Source organism: Salmo salar, chromosome 19 (assembly GCF_965601325.2).
Source record: "Salmo salar chromosome 19, fSalSal1, whole genome shotgun sequence".
NCBI classification, from domain to species: Eukaryota; Metazoa; Chordata; class Actinopteri; order Salmoniformes; family Salmonidae; genus Salmo; species Salmo salar.
The window spans coordinates 26,531,642-26,546,218 of record NC_138309.1 but is presented as its reverse complement, the minus strand read 5'-3'; positions in this window follow the sequence as shown (position 1 = coordinate 26,546,218).

Below are 14,577 nucleotides of genomic sequence, written 5' to 3'. Positions count from 1 at the left end.
GTTGGCCTCCTTGCTCACACACGCTTTTTCAGTTCTGCCCACAAATGTTCTAAAGGATTGAGGTCAGGGCTTTGTGATGGCCACTCCAATACCTTGACTTTGTTGTCCTTAAGCCACTTAGCCACAACTTTGGAAGTATGCTTGGGGTCATTGTCCATTTGGAAGACCCATTTGTGAAGGTGGTAAATGACCTTTTAATGACGTCAGACCGAGGCTCTGCATCTGTCCTCGTGCTCCTAGATCTTAGTGCCGCTTTTGATACCATCGATCACCACATTCTTTTGGAGAGATTGGAAACCCAAATTGGTCTACATGGACAAGTTCTGGCCTGGTTTAGATCTTATCTGTCGGAAAGATATCAGTTTGTCTCTGTGAATGGTTTGTCCTCTGACAAATCAATTGTAAATTTCGGTGTTCCTCAAGGTTCCGTTTTAGGACCACTATTGTTTTCACTATATATTTTACCTCTTGGGGATGTCATTCGAAAACATAATGTTAAATTTCACTGCTATGCGGACGACACACAGCTGTACATTTCAATGAAACATGGTGAAGCCCCAAAATTGCCCTCGCTAGAAGCCTGTGTTTCAGACATAAAGAAGTGGATGGCTGCAAACTTTCTACTTTTAAACTCGGACAAAACAGAGATGCTTGTTCTAGGTCCCAAGAAACAAAGAGATCTTCTGTTGAATCTGACAATTAATCTGGATGGTTGTACAGTCGTCTCAAATAAAACTGTGAAGGACCTCGGCGTTACTCTGGACCCTGATCTCTCTTTTGAAGAACATATCAAGACTGTTTCAAGGACAGCTTTTTTCCATCTACGTAACATTGCAAAAATCAGAAATTTTCTGTCCAAAAATGACGCAGAAAAATTAATCCATGCTTTTGTTACTTCTAGGCTGGACTACTGCAATGCTCTACTTTCCGGCTACCCGGATAAAGCACTAAATAAACTTCAGTTAGTGCTAAATACGGCTGCTAGAATCCTGACTAGAACCAAAAAATTTGATCATATTACTCCAGTGTTAGCCTCCCTACACTGGCTTCCTGTTAAGGCAAGGGCTGATTTCAAGGTTTTACTGCTAACCTACAAAGCATTACATGGGCTTGCTCCTACCTATCTTTCCGATTTGGTCCTGCCGTACATACCTACACGTACGCTACGGTCACAAGACACAGGCCTCCTAATTGTCCCTAGAATTTCTAAGCAAACGGCTGGAGGTAGGGCTTTCTCCTATAGAGCTCCATTTTTATGGAATGGTCTGCCTACCAATGTGAGAGACGCAGACTCAGTCTCAACCTTTAAGTCTTTACTGAAGACTTATCTCTTCAGTAGGTCCTATGATTAAGTATAGTCTGGCCCAGGAGTGTGAAGGTGAACGGAAAGGCTGGAGCAACGAACCGCCCTTGCTGTCTCTGCCTTGCCGGTTCCCCTCTTTCCACTGGGATTCTCTGCCTCTAACCCTTTTACAGAGGCTGAGTCACTGGCCTACTGGTGTTCTTCCATGCCGTCCATGGGAGGGGTGCATCACTTGAGTGGGTTGAGTCACTGACGTGGTCTTCCTGTCTGGGTTGGCGCCCCCCCCCCCTTGGGTTGTGCCATGGCGGAGATCGTTGTGGGCTATACTCGGCCTTGTCTTAGGACGGTAAGTTGGTGGTTGGAGACATCCCTCTAGTGGTGTGGGGGCTGTGCTTTGGCAAAGTGGGTGGGGTTATATCCTGCCTGTTTGGCCCTGTCCGGGGGTATCATCGGATGGGGCCACAGTGTCTTCTGATCCCTCCTGTCTCAGCCTCCAGTATTTATGCTGCAGTAGTTTATGTGTCGGGGGGCTAGGGTCAGTCTGTTACATCTGGAGTATTTCTCTTGTCTTATCCGGTGTCCTGTGTGTATTTAAATATGCTCTCTCTAATTCTCTCTTTCTCTCTTTCTGTCTTTCTCTCGGAGGACCTGAGCCCTAGGACCATGCCTCAGGACTACCTGGTATGATGACTCCTTGCTGTCCCCAGTCCACCTGGCCGTGCTGCTGCTCCAGTTTCAACTGTTCTGCCTGCGGCTATGGAACCCTGACCTGTTCACCGGACGTGCTTGTTGCACCCTCGACAACTACTATGATTATTATTATTTGACCATGCTGGTCATTTATGAACATTTTAACATTTTAACATTTTGACCATGTTCTGTTATAATATCCACCCTGCACAGCCAGAAGAGGACTGGCCACCCCTCATAGCCTGGTTCCTCTCTAGGTTTCTTCCTAGGTTTTTGGCCTTTCTAGGGAGTTTTTCCTAGGGAGTTTTTCCTAGCCACCGTGCTTCTTTCACATGCTTTGCTTGCTGTTTGGGGTTTTAGGCTGGGTTTCTGTACAGCACTTTGAGAATATCAGCTGATGTACGAAGGGCTATATAAAAATACATTTGATTTGATTTGATTTGATTTGCTGCCAAGCTTTAACTTGCTGAGTGATGTCTTGAGTTGTTGCTTCAATATATCCACATCATTTCCCTACCTCATGAATCCATCTATTTTGTGAAGTGCACCAGACCCTCCTGCAGCAAAGCACCCCCACAACATGATGCTGCAACCCCCGTGCTTCACGGTTGGGATGGTGTTCTTCGGCTTGCAAGCGTCCCCCTTTTTCCTCCAAACATAACGATGGTCATTATGGCCAAACAGTTCTATTTTTGTTTCATCAGACCAGAGGACAATTTCTCCAAAAAGTACGATCTTTGTCCCCATGTGCAGTTGCAAACCGTAGTCTGGCGTTTCATGGTGGTTTTGGAGCAGTGGCTTCTTCCTTGCTGAGCGGCCTTTCAGGTTATGTCGATATAGGACTCGTTTTACTGTGGATATAGATATTCTTGTACATGTTTCCTCCAGCTACTTCACAAGGTCCTTTGCTGTTGTTCTGGGATTGATTTGCACTTTTTGCACACCAAAGGCACATTAAATTTAGTGTATGTAAACTTCTGACCCACTGGAATTGTGATACAGTGAATTATAAGTGAAATAATCTATTTACAATTTCATTCATCAATTATATAAACGATACTATAACACATTCAATGACGTTATTAATGTAGACCATAGGCTACTTCTGTATCTACCTTCTGCAATACCGTAATCATTGAATGAAGCAGCATACCATCCACATTTACAATGGTAGGTGTGGTGATGTTAGGTGTGATAGGTGTGGAGATGGTAGGTATGGTAGGTGTGGTGATGGTAAGTGTAGAGATTGTAGGTGTGATGATGGTAGGTGTGGTGAAGGTAGGTATGGTAGGTGTGGTTATGGTAGATGTGATGATGGTAGGTGGTGGTAGGTATAATGATGGTAGGTGTGGTAAAGTAATTATAGTATGGTATTTGTGGTAATGGTAGGTGGGATAGGTGTGTTGATGGTATGTATGATGGTAGGTAGGTGTGGTAGTTTTGGTAGGTAGGTGTGGTAGTTGTGGTACGTAGGTGTGGTAGTTGGTGTTAGGTAGGTTTGGTGATGGTAGGTTTTGTAGGTGGTGATGGTAGGTGTGGTAGGTGTGGTGATGGTGGGTGTGGTAGTTGTGGTAGGTTGGTGTGGTAGTTGTGGTACATAGGTGTGGTAGTTGTGGTAGGTAGGTGTGGTAGTTGTTGTTGATAGGTGTGGTAGTTGTAGTAGGTAGGTGTAGTAGTTGTGATAGGCAGTTGTGGTAGGTAAGTTTGGTAGTTGTGGTAGGTGTGGCGATTAGGCTTGGGCGGTATCCAGATTTTCATATTGTCATACCGTCCTTCTCTCATACCGGGATTTACAGTATTACCAGCATAGCACATGAGGGGGTGCTAAAAACACAAGAAAAGCCTGTGGGCATCTATTACCAGAATGCTAACAAATTAGCACAAACTGATAGCAAATTCACATAGACGCTGTTGGCTAAATGCTAAGAACTGAAAACGAACAAACTAATTGCAAAGCAGTGGAGGCTTCTGAGGGGAGGACAGCTCATAATAATGTCTGGAATGAAGTCAATTGAGTGGTATCAAACACATGGAAACCACATCTTTGATGGGTTGATACCACTCCATTGTCTCCATTCCAATCATTATTATGAGCCGTCGTCTCCTCAGCAGCTTCCACGGTTGCAAAGAAAGGCAAATCCAGCTCATAAAGTTATGTCAGGGATAATCAACGAAGGACTATGTGTTCTATGGTAAATAATGAACACTGTGGAACTGACCTTCCATGGACTTGCATTATTTTCCAGAGAACCCATAAAGCCCTGAGTTTTTTTTTTTTAACCTTTATTTAACCTCTCTTGTGTATGTGGGACTTGACTGACCCACCTGCGGGACACACTATTCAACAGCCAGTGAAATAGCAGGGCGCCAAATTCAAAACAACAAAAATCTCATAATTCAAATTTCTCAAACATACAACTATTATATCCCATTTTAAAGATACACTTCTCCTTAATCCAACCACATTGTCCGATTTCAAAAAGGCTTCACGGCGAAAGCATAGCATTAGATTATGTTAGCACATCACCTTGACAAGACAAACCACACAGCCATTTTCCAAGCAAGGAGAGGCGTCACAAAAACCAGAAATACAGCTAAAATGAATCACTAACCTTTGATGATCTTCATGAGATGGCACTCATAGGACTTCATGTTACACAATACATGTATGTTTTGCTCGAAAAAGTTAATATTTATATCCAAAAACCCCATTTTACATTAGCGCATGATGTTCAGAAAATGTATTGCCTCCAAAATTACCGGTGAATGAGCACATCAATTTACAGAAATACTCATCATAAACGTTGATAAACTTTACAACAGTTATTGAAAGAATTAAAGACACACTTCTCCTTAATGCAACCGCTGTGTCAGATTTCAAAATAGCTTTACAGCGAAAGCACATTGTTCAGAGCTCAGCCATCAAAGCAAGCTATACAGTTACCCACCAAGTTCTGGAGTCAAAAAAAGTCAGAAATAGTATTATAAATCTTCACTTACCTTTGCTGATCTTCGTCGGAATGCACTCCCAGGACTCCCACTTCCACAAGAAATGTTCGTTTTGTTCGATAAGCTCCGTATTTATGTCCAAATACCTCATTTTTGTTCGTGCCTTCAGTTGAGTTATCCAAATGCGTCATGCTCGCGCATTTTGTTGAGACGAAAAGTAAAAAAAGTTATACTACAGTTTGTAGAAACATGTCAAACGATGTATAGCATCAATCTTTAGGATGTTTTTATCATACATCTTCGATAATATTCCAACCGGACAAATCCTTTGTCTTCAGAAAGGAAAAAGAAATCACATCCCGCTGACGGCCACGCACATGAATGATCTAATGGCACTCAGCCAGACGCCTGGTTGAATTGACTGTCATTCACAGTAGAAGCCTGTAACAACGTTCTAAAGACTGTTGACATCTAGTGAAAGCCTTAGGAACTGCAAAATGACCCCTAAGTCACTGTAGTTTGAATTGGGAATTAATTGAAAAAACTACAAGCCTCAGATTTTCAACCTCCTAGTTGGATTTTTCTCAGGTTTTTGCCTGCCATATGAGTTCTGTTATACTCACAGACATCATTCAAACAGTTTTAGAAACTTCAGAGTGTTTTCTATCCAAATGTACTAATAATATGCATATCCTACCTTCTGAGCCTAAGTAGCAGGCAGTTTAATTTGGGCACGCCTTTCATCCAGACGTCAAAATACTGCCCCCTACCCTAGGCAAGGCAAGTCAATTAAGAACAAATTCTTATTTTCAATGATGGCCTAGGAACAGTGGGTTAACTGCCTTGGTCAGGGGCAGAATGGCAGATTTGTACCTTGTCAGCTCGGGGATTCGATCTTGCAACTTCTTGGTTACCAGTCCAACGCTCTAACAACTAGGCTACCCTCTGCCCCACTGTTGATTATAGTTGATTTTCCCTTTAATACCATGGCTATAATTTAACACATTTGCCAGCAGAAATGTGTTCAACATCCACTGAAGTAGCTAGCAAGTTTACCTAGATAGCTACAGTAGTTGCCTTGGTAACCAAACAAACATACTTGCTTGTTTAGATAACCAAACCATCAGTCCTAGCTTCCTATTATGAAAACCTAATTCAACAATACCAATACTGTTTTCAATTTGACTAAATTTGTAATGTCCAGAAGTCCAAACGTAATTGCCGTGGATTGGAAGGAAGAGGTCCATGAACCAATATCAGTTTGTTGTATTCATAAAAGTAATATGGGGTGGAAGCTACTGAAGTTTTAGGGAAACAATTTTCAGGTAAAGTCAATTCAAATTCATTAAAAAAATTTAAAGTAAAAAATATACAAAAAGTAATTGACGTTTATTAGTGGGATGAGGTTCCTGAACCAATGACAGTTGTTTGTATTCATTAAAGTAACATAGGGTGGAAGCTATTGACGTTTTAAGGAAGTATCTTTAATGTAAAGTCAATTTAGGATGGTAGAATATCGCCAAAGTCAAAAAATACAAAAGTATTTGCTATTGATTGGAGGGATGAGGTCCCTGAAGCAATCACAGTTAGTTTTACTCATTAATGTCACATGGGGTGGAATCTATTGACATTTTAAAGTATTATTCATGCAAATTTAATTAACATTTGTAAAAAAGTATCCAAAGTCAACCAATACAACACAAATTGCTGTTGATTGGAGGCATGACGTCCCTGAACCAATAACAGTTGGTTGTATTCATGAAAGTCTTATGGGTTGGAAGATATTGATGTTTAAATGAAGATTTGTTTATGTAAAGTGATTTATTTTACATTTTGTAGATTTTATACAAGTAAAATAAATGTAACTAATTGCAGTCGAGAGAAGAGATCTCTTTACCGTGTCAAATTTGTTTGAGATCACTATGTCATGTAGTTGAGAAGGTATTGATATTTTTCATTTACAGACAATTGTATGCATTGCAGTTTTAAGACGGTCCCTTAACCCTCTGAGAAGAAGTTAGCACATTTTTAGCTACATTTCACCTCCAAAAAGGAAATATGACACCGAATTGGAAAAACAAGGGGTCTAACTTATTCACTATCATCAGCCGATTTAGAATATTAAATGTATATTTTTTAATTTATTTATTTAACCTTTATTTAACTAGGCAATTGAGTTAAGAACAAATTCGTATTTACAATGAGGTCCTAGGAACAGTAGATTAACTGCCTTGTTCAGGGTAGGAATGACAGATCTTTACCTTGTCAGCTCGGGGATTCTATCTAGCAACCTTTTGGTTACTGGCTCAACACTTTTCATTCACCAATAAAAACGGTGAGCTAATCTTTTAATAATAATGTATTAATCATAGAATTAAATATACATTTTAAGTATAAGTGAAAAATATACATTTTACATTTTACATTTACGTCATTTACCAGACGCTCTTATCCAGAGCGACTTACAAATTGGTGCATTCACCGTAAAATATCCAGTGGAACAACCACTTTACAATAGTACATCTATATCTTTTTTTGGGGGGTGGGGGTTAGAAGGATTACTATATCCTATCCCAGGTATTCCTTAGAGAGGTGGGGTTTCAGGTATCTACGGAAGGTGGTGATTGACTCCGCTGTCCTGGCGTCGTGAGGGAGCTTGTCCCACCATTGGGGTGCCAGAGCAGCGAACAGTTTTGACTGGTCTGAGCGGGAACTGTGCTTCCACAGAGGTAGGGGGGCCAGCAGGCCAGAGGTGGATGAACGCAGTGCCCTTGTTTGGGTGTAGGGCCTCATCAGAGCCTGAAGGTGCGGAGGTGCCGTTGCCCTCACAGCTCCGTAGGCAAGCACCATGGTCTTGTAGCAGATGCGAGCTTCAACTGGAAGCCAGTGGAGTGTGCGGAGGAGCGGGGTGACGTGAGAGAACTTGGGAAGGTTGAACACCAGACGGGCTGCGGCGTTCTGGATGAGTTGTAGAGGTTTAATGGCACAGGCAGGGAGCCCCGCCAACAGGGAGTTGCAGTAATCCAGACGGGAGATGACAAGTGCCTGGATTAGGACCTGCGCCGCTTCCTGTGTAAGGCAGGGTCGTACTCTGCGAATGTTGTATAGCATGAACCTACAGGATCGGGTCACCGCCTTGATGTTAGCGGAGAACGACAGGGTGTTGTCCAGGGTCACGCCGAGGCTCTTAGCACTCTGGGAGGAGGACACAATCGAGTTGTCCACCGTGATGGCGAGATCATGGAAAGGGCAGTCCTTCCCCGGGAGGAAGAGCAGCTCCGTCTTGCCGAGGTTCAGCTTGAGGTGGTGATCCGTCATCCACACTGATATGTCTGCCAGACATGCAGAGATGCAATTCGCCACCTGGTTATCAGAAGGGGTAAAGGAGAAGATTAATTGTGTGTCATCTGCGTAGCAATGATAGGAGAGACCATGTGAGGATATGACAGAGCCAAGTGACTTGGTGTATAGAGAGAATAGGAGAGCGCCTAGAACTGAGCCCTGGGGGACACCAGTGGTGAGAGCATGTGGTGCGGAGACGGATTCTCGCCACGCCACCTGGTAGGAGCGACCTGTCAGGTAGGACGCAATCCAAGAGTGAGCCGCGTCGGAGATACCCAACTCGGAGAGGGTGGAGAGGAGGATCTGATGGTTCACAGTATCAAAGGCAGCAGATAGGTCTAGAAGGATGAGAGCAGAGGAGAGAGAGTTAGCTTTAGCAGTGCGGAGAGCCTCCGTGACACAGAGAAGAGCAGTCTCAGTTGAATGACCAGCCTTGAAACCTGACTGATTTGGATCGAGAAGGTCATTCTGAGAGAGATAGCAGGAGAGCTGGCCAAGGACGGCACGTTCAAGAGTTTTGGAGAGAAAAGAAAGAAGGGATACTGGTCTGTAGTTGTTGACATCGGAGGGATCGAGTGTAGGTTTTTTGAGAAGGGGTGCAACTCTCGCTCTCTTGAAGACGGAAGGGACGTAGCCAGCGGTCAAGGATGAGTTGATGAGCGAGGTGAGGTAAGGGAGAAGGTCTCCGGAAATGGTCTGGAGGAGAGAGGAGGGGATAGGGTCAAGCGGGCAGGTTGTTGGGCGGCCGGCCGTCACAAGACGCAAGATTTCATCTGGAGAGAGAGGGGAGAAAGAGGTCAAAGCATAGGGTAGGGCAATGTGAGCAGGACCAGCGGTGTCATTTGACTTAACAAACGAGGATCGAATGTCGTCGACCTTCTTTTCAAAATGGTTGACAAAGTCATCCGCAGAGAGGGAGGAGGGGGGAGGGGGAGGAGGATTCAGGAGGGAGGAGAAGGTGGCAAAGAGCTTCCTAGGGTTAGAGGCAGATGCTTGGAAGTTAGAGTGGAAGAAAGTGGCTTTAGAAGCAGAAACAGAGGAGGAAAATGTAGAGAGGAGGGAGTGAAAAGATGCCAGGTCCGCAGGGAGGCTAGTTTTCCTCCATTTCCGCTCGGCTGCCCGGAGCCCTGTTCTGTGAGCTCGCAATGAGTCGTCAAGCCACGGAGCAGGAGGGGAGGACCGAGCCGGTCGGGAGGATAGGGGACATAGAGAGTCAAAGGATGCAGAAAGGGAGAAGAGGAGGGTTGAGGAGGCAGAATCAGGAGATTGGTTGGAGAAGGATTGAGCAGAGGGAAGAGATGATAGGATGGAAGAGGAGAGAGTAGCAGGAGAGAGAGAGCGAAGGTTGCGACGGCGCAATGCCATCTGAGTAGGGGCAGAGTGAGTAGTGTTGGAGGAGAGCGAGAGGGAAAAGGATACAAGGTAGTGATCGGAGACTTGGAGGGGAGTTGAAGTGAGATTAGTAGAAGAACAGCATCTAGTGAAGATGAGGTCAAGTTTATTGCCTGCCTTGTGAGTAGGGGGGGACGGTGAGAGGGTGAGGTCAAAAGAGGAGAGGAGTGGAAAGAAGGAGAAGAGAGAAATGAGTCAAAGGTAGACGTAGGGAGGTTAATCTCTCCAGGGTCGGCGGGACGAAATCGTCCCACCTACGTAACAGCCAGTGGAATCCTGTGGCGCGTTATTCAAATACCTTAGAAATGCTATTACTTCAATTTCTCAAACATATGACTATTTTACACCATTTTAAAGACAAGACTCTCGTTAATCTAACCACACTGTCCGATTTCAAAAAGGCTTTACAACAAAAGCAAAACATTAGATTATGTCAGCAGAGTACCCAGCCAGAAATAATCAGACACCCATTTTTCAAGCTAGCATATAATGTCACAAAAACCCAGAAGACAGCTAAATGCAGCACTAACCTTTGATGATCTTCATCAGATGACACACCTAGGACATTATGTTATACAATACATGCATGTTTTGTTCAATCAAGTTCATATTTATATCAAAAACCAGCTTTTTACATTAGCATGTGACGTTCAGAACTAGCAAACTTCCGGTGAACTTACTAAAAATTTACTAAATTACTCACGATAAACGTTCACAAAAAGCATAACAATTATTTTAAGAATTATAGATACAGAACTCCTCTATGCACTCGATATGTCCGATTTTAAAATAGCTTTTCGGTGAAAGCACATTTTGCAATATTCTAAGTAGGTAGCCCGGCATCACCGGGCTAGCTATTTAGACACCCAGCAAGTTTAGCACTCACCAAAGTCAGATTAACTATAAGAAAAATGTTATTACCTTTGGTGTTCTTCGTCAGAATGCACTCCCAGGACTTCTACTTCAATAACAAATGTTGGTTTGGTCCCAAATAATCCATAGTTATATCCAAACAGCGGCGTTTTGTTCGTGCGTTCCAGACACTATCAGAAAGAGTAAAGAAGGGTGACGAGCACGACGCATTTCGTGACAAGAAAATTCTAAATATTCCATTACCGTACTTCGAAGCATGTCAACCGCTGTTTAAAATCAATTTTTATGCCATTTTTCTCGTAAAAAAGCGATAATATTCCGACCGGGAATCTGCGTTTAGGTAAAAAGACGAAAGAAAATAAAGCATGGGGTTGACTCGTGCACGCGCCTAAGCCCATTGTCCTCTGATCGGCCACTTGCCAAAAGCGCAAATGTGTTTCAGCCTGGGGCTGCCTCGATATCATTCAGCTTTTTCCCGGGCTCTGAGAGCCTATGGGAGCCGTAGGAAGTGTCACGTTACAGCAAAGATCCTCAGTCTTCAATAAACAGAGACAAGAAGAACAAGATCTTGTCAGAGAGGGCACTTCCTGTAAGGAATCTTCTCAGGTTTTTGCCTGCCATATGAGTTCTGTTATACTCACAGACACCATTCAAACAGTTTTAGAAACTTTAGGGTGTTTTCTATCCAAAGCCAATAATTATATGCATATTCTAGTTACTGTGCAGGAGTAGTAACCAGATTAAATCGGGTACGTTTTTTATCCGGCCGTGTCAATACTGCCCCCTACCCCCAACAGGTTAAAGTCACCCAGAACTGTGAGGGGTGGGCCATCCTCAGGAAAGGAACTTATCAAGGTGTCAAGCTCATTGATGAACTCTCCAAGGGAACCTGGAGGGCGATAAATGGTAAGGATGTTAAGCTTGAATGGGCTAGTGATTGTGACAGCATGGAATTCAAATGAGGAGATAGACAGATGGGTCAGGGGAGAAAGAGAGAATGTCCACTTGGGAGAGATGAGGATTCCAGTGCCACCACCCCGCTGACCAGATGCTCTCGGGGTGTGCGAGAACACGTGGTCAGACGAGGAGAGAGCAGTAGGAGTAGCAGTGTTTTCTGTGGTAATCCATGTTTCCGTCAGCACCAAGAAGTCGAGGGACTGGAGGGTAGCATAGGCTGAGATGAACTCTGCCTTGTTGGCCACAGAGCGGCAGTTCCAGAGGCTGCCGGAGACCTGGAACTCCACGTGGGCCATGCGTGCTGGGACCACCAGGTTAGAGTGGCAGCGGCCACGCAATGTGAAGCGTTTGTATGGCCTGTGCAGAGAGGAGAGAACAGGGATAGACCGACACATAGTTGATAGGCCACAGGAGAGGCTACGCTAATGCAAAGGAGATTGGCATTAAAAATTAACTAAACAACTGGGGAAGCGAGAGAGCAGGGCCTCCCTCACTAACAATTCACTGAAACACTAAAACACTAAAATATAACTTTTCTAGCTACCACTAGAAATTAAAATTGATGTAAACTACAGTGGTTCAATGTTTCCAGGAATAGGCTCAAACTTAGTTTATTGCGCTAGATAACTTGGTACAGTATTCTTCCGTGAAAACCCACCTAGTGCACCGTGTCCTATGACGCCGTAGCTAACTAGCTAACTAGCATGCTAGCATCCTATAAACACACGGTTAGCACCAATACTTGGTAACAACAAGCTACCAATGGATCATTTGTGTCCGTGTCTAGTTCATAACGCAGAAGTAATTAAACGTTGGCTAGCTAACACAAAGTCAGTCCTGCTAGCTACACAAGTGGCCTACACATCTCGAATGTTCAGAAAGTTAAGCTTACGTTGCAAAAATCGTATTGACTAAAAATGATACAGCTAGCTGGTAGGGTTAGCTAGCTAGTAGTGGGCGCATTGTAGACTATGTTAGAAAATGTAGCTGGCTAGCTAACCTCGATAGTTACTCTGTACTACGCCTTTATCTTGATACAAAGACAACTATGTAGCTAGCTAACATTACACTAGTCAAATCGTTCCGTTGTAATGTATATAGTTTCTACAGTACTGCTAATTGGTAAAGTTGGCTAGCTAGCAGTGGCTGTGGTGTTATGGTGTTGACGCCGTTTCGAAAACGGCGCGAACTAACGAATACAGCTGACCTTGTTAGTTCCTCAGAGCTACACCTTTATCCTTGATACAAAGACGGCAGATACAACTATGTAGCTAGCTAACAATACACTAATCAAATCGTTCCAATGTAATGTAATGTAATGAAATGTAATATTACCCGCGGAGCGAGGTGCAGCACGACCACTCACTCCAGCATCCGGAAGTGGCATATACAAAAAGTAATTGACGTTTATTAGTGGGATGAGGTTCCTGAACCAATGACAGTTGTTTGTATTCATTAAAGTAACATAGGGTGGAAGCTATTGAAGTTTTAAGGAAGTATCTTTAATGTAAAGTCAATTTAAGATGGTAGAATATCGCCAAAGTCAAAAAATACAAAAGTATTTGCTATTGATTGGAGGCATGAGGTCCCTGAAGCAATCACAGTTAGTTTTACTCATTAACCTGTTATGGCTAGGGGGCAGTATTTTCACGGCCGGATAAAAAATGTACCCGATTTAATCTGATTATTACTCCTGCCCAGAAACTAGAATATGCATATAATTATTAGCTTTGGATAGAAAACACTCCAAAGTTTCTAAAACTGTTTGAATGGTGTCTGTGAGTATAACAGAACTCATTTGGCAGGCCAAAACCTGAGAAGATTCCATGCAGGAAGTGCCCTGTCTGACAATTTCTTGCCCTTCTTGATTATCTCTATCCAATACAGGGGATCTCTGCTGTTACGTGACACTTCCTACGGCTCCCATGGGCTCTCAGAAGGCGGCAAAAAGCTGAATCGTGGCTTTGCAGGCTCTGGCTGAAAAAAAGTAGTGCGTTTGGATAGTGGCTGGTCACTGTACTGTGAGACTCTTGCTCGTGCACGAGTTGACTCCATGTTTTATCTTTGAACGAAAACCACCACTCCCGGTCAGAATATTATTGCTTTTTTATGAGAAAAATGGCATAAAAATAGATTTTAAACAGCGGTTGACATGCTTCGAAGTACGGTAATGGAATATTTAGAATTTATTTGTCACGAAATGTGCCGTGCGTGTGACCCTTCGTCACCCTTGGATAGTGTCTTGAACGCACAAACAAAACGCCGCTATTTGGATATAACAATGGATTATTTTGAACCAAACCAACATTTGTTATTGAAGTAGCAGTCCTGGGAGTGTATTCTGACGAAGAACACCAAAGGTAATCAAACTTTTCTAATAGTAAATCGGAGTTTGGTGAAGGCTAAACTTGCTGGGTGTCTAAATAGCTAGCCCTGTGATGCCGGGCTATGTACTCAGAATATTGCAAAATGTGCTTTCACCGAAAAGCTATTTTAAAATCGGACACCTCGATTGCACAAAGGAGTTCTGTATCTATAATTCTTAAAATAATTGTTATGTTTTTTGTGAACGTTTATCGTGAGTAATTTAGTAAATTCACCGGAAGTGTTCGGTGAGAATGCTAGTTCTGAATGTCACATGCTAATGTAAAAAGCTGTTTTTTTATATAAATATGAACTTGATTGAACAAAACATGCATGTATTGTATAACATAATGTCCTAGGGTTGTCATCTGATGAAGATCATCAAAGGTTAGTGCTGCATTTAGCTGTGGTTTTGTTTTTTGTGACATTATATGCTAGCTTGAAAAATTGGTGTCTGATTATTTCTGGCTGGGTACTCTGCTGACATAATCTAATGTTTTGCTTTCGCTGTAAAGCCTTTTTGAAATCGGACAGTGTGGTTAGATAAAGGAGAGTCTTGTCTTTAAAATGCTGTAAAATAGTCATATGTTTGAAAAATTGAAGTTTTAGTATTTTTGAGGAATTTGTAATTCGCGCCACGCCTATCATTGGATATTGGAGCAGGTGTTCCGCTAGCGGAACGTCTAGATGTAAGAGGTTAATGTCAC